The 3,003-nt window shown below is 46.8% G+C and overlaps 1 non-coding gene across 1 annotated transcript; it reads right to left on the bottom strand.

The window, feature by feature from the left end:
- Positions 1 to 1,624: 1,624 nt before the first annotated feature.
- TRNAV-AAC (transfer RNA valine (anticodon AAC)) lies at positions 1,625 to 1,697 on the bottom strand. The gene has a single exon. It is a non-coding gene; the product is annotated as a tRNA-Val (tRNA).
- Between the last annotated feature and the right edge of the window lie 1,306 nt (positions 1,698 to 3,003).

Here is a 3,003-nt window from a genome sequence, read left to right as displayed (position 1 = left end):
AGCGCAGCCCCTGCTGGAGGCGGCCGGGCGGCGCAGGGGCGGCTGATGGCAGGTCAGGAGCAACGCCGCCGCCGCCGCCTCCTCCTCCTCGTCCGCCCGCCCGCGCCGGCCTTGCGCTGCCCGGCAGAGTGGCTGCGTTTTCCGCCGGGCGAAGCGGCCGAGGTCCTCACCTGGAGGTCCATCTGGTGGCCGCCAAGAATAGGGGAGGTTGAGGCTGAAAGTGGGATGGAGAGGAGAGAAGGAAAGAAAGAAGGAAGGAAAGATGGAAGGAAGAAGGGAAAGAAGAGAAGGGAGGGAGTAAAGAAGGGAGGGAGGTAGAAGGGGAAGGAAAGAAGAGAGTGGGAGGAAAGAAGGGAGGAAGAAAGGAAGGGAGGGCAGAAGAAAGGCAGAAGGGAGGAAATAAGGGAGGAAGAAAGGGAGGAAGGCAGAAGAGGAAAGAAAGAAGGAAGGAGAGGGAGGAAAAGAAGGGAGGGAGGGAGGAAGAAAGGAAGAAATGGAAGGAGAGGAGGGAGGAAGGGAGGGAGGCAGGAGAAGGAGAAAAGGAAGGGAGGGAGGAAAAGCGGAAGGAAGAAAGGCAGAAGGGGAAGGAAAGAAGGGAGGGAGGAAGAAAGGAAGGAGAATGCAAGGGTTCCACCACAAAAGCGCGTAGGACAAAATCGCGCTCGACAAAAGCGCGCTGTGACGTCATCACAGCGCGACGAAAAAGTTCAAAAAATGTAAAAATAAAGCGAAAACCTTACCCTAAGCCCCCCAAACCTAACCCTAAACCTAACCCTAAACCTAACTCTTAACCTAACCCTAAACCTAACCCTAAACCTAACCGTTAAAGTAACGAAAAACCTAACGCTAACCCTTAACCTAACCCTAATGCTAACGCTAACGCTCTAAAGCTAACCCTAACCCTTAACCTAACCCTAACCCTAACCCTAAACCTAACCCTTACCTTTATGTGAATCGGCTTGCTTTAATTTAATTTTTATTAATTTTTATTTGAATTTTTCGATCTTTTTCGTCGCGCTGTGATGACGTCAAAGGTGCGATTTTGTCGATCGCGCTTTTGTCGTCCGCGCTTTTGACGGGTCACGGAATGCAAGTAACCAGCTGTCTGCAAGGAATATAAACCCTTCCATTCACTACCATCCAGTCAGAGCTGAAGAAGCTTCTTGGATGAGAAGCAAAATGTCTTCAAAAGAAGAAAAACCAAAAAGCCCAGTTGCCTCTTGAAAAAGCACCTTTGGGACACAATGCAGAAATCTCCTTATTTTCTCCATCATCCCCAGTGCATGCCCTCTCCAACCTACAAATTGTATCTTTTGGTCATTGATAGCTGCAAGGTAAAAATTGTCTCCCCCTACTCCTTACTGCACTGCTGAAGATGTTTTCAATCTCTGGGGCTTTGAATGACTGGAGAATTCTTGAAAAAGACTATAACAGTATAACAGACTGGAAGGGACCTTGGAGGTCTTGTAGTCCAACCACCTGCTCAAGCTGGAGACCCAGCCTATACCATTTCAGACAAATGGCTTGTCCACTCTCTTGATAAAAAAAACCTCCAGTGTTGGAGCACACACAACTTCTGAAGGGAAGGAGTCCCACCGATTAATTGTTAAAAAGACCAAAGAGCTGTTTCTGCCTGGTTTCGAACCAGGGACCTTTCGCGTGTTAGGCGAACGTGATAACCACTACACTACAGAAACTCCTTAAAGGAAGGTAAAATCATTCCCTGGCCAGGAATCAAATCCAGCTGTGTCAGGGCTAATACTGAATCCTTAACCCCTAGACCACCAGGGAATCCTATGTTAGACCAATTGCCATAATTTCCAGCAGGCGTAAGGAATTACTGAGATTGAGTTTCAGTGCAATCTGGGAAATGCAACTTTGAACGTGTTCAAAATGCTTTGCAAATAGTGTTTCTTTTTAAAATCCAGAGGCAGATGACAATGCACGTTCCAGCCAGTAGATGGCACGCACAGACCAGCTAAGGCCAATCGGAGCACATATAATTGTATGCCACCTGGTGATTGTAAAGTATATGGTGACCTATCAATCAATGGCATCAGACACTCTCAATTCCTGCCAAATAGATGGGGAAGAAGTGGAGGTAGATTTTATTTCCAAGATCACCGCAGATGGAGACTGCAGCCAAGAAATTAAAAGACGCTTGCTCCTGGGGAGGAAAGCTATGGCAAATCTAGACAGCATACTAAAAAGCAGAGAGATCACCCTCCCAACAAAAGTGCATAAAGTCAAGGCTATGGTTTTCCCAGTTGCAACGTATGGCTGTGAAAGTTGTACCATAAGAAAGGCTGAGCGCCAAAGAACGGAGGCCTTTGAACTCTGGTGCTGGAGAAGACTCCTGCAAGTCCCTTGAACTGCAAAGTGATCAAAGCGGTCAGTCCTAGAGGAGATCAACCCTGACTGCTCTTTAGAAGGCCAGATCCTGAAGATGAAACTCAAATACTTTGGCCACCTAATGAGAAGGAAGGACTCACTGGAGAAGAGCCTAATGCTGGGAAAGATTGAGGGCAAAAGAAGGGGACGACAGAATGGATGGAGTCACCGAAGCAGCTCGGCGTGAGCTTAAATGGATTCCAGAGGATGGTAGAGGACAGGAAGGTCTGGGGAAACGTCCATGGGGTCACCATGGGTCGGACACAACTTTGCAATTAACAACAACAATCAATCAGAATAGAGCTGAAAGGAATCTTGGAAGTCTTCTAGTCCAAAAGTGGGATAGAATCAAGATCCCCTGAAATGTTAATTCCAGACACTTCTCATGGGCCCCTGGATTTGATTTATGGAGTTTTTAGATATTTTAGTTAAAAATAAATAAATATGTGAGAAAGTAGCAGATTGCAAAGGAAATATAACGTTCACTTCCGAGAAAGTTCAGATTCTGCAAAGCCCTGGAAGCAGTCTTACAAAATGAAAATGACAGATATGCCCCAATCGTTTGGTCTGGAAAAGTTTGTCCATCTAACCACCACCCCTCCAAAAAAAAAA

The sequence above is a fragment of the Thamnophis sirtalis genome, unplaced genomic scaffold (genome assembly GCF_051295495.1).
Source record: "Thamnophis sirtalis isolate CommonGarterSnake01/CBP01778 unplaced genomic scaffold, rThaSir2_p1.2 scaffold_3, whole genome shotgun sequence".
NCBI classification, from domain to species: Eukaryota; Metazoa; Chordata; class Lepidosauria; order Squamata; family Natricidae; genus Thamnophis; species Thamnophis sirtalis.
Note: the sequence above shows the minus strand (reverse complement) of the source record. Positions and strands in the feature narration are given on the sequence as shown.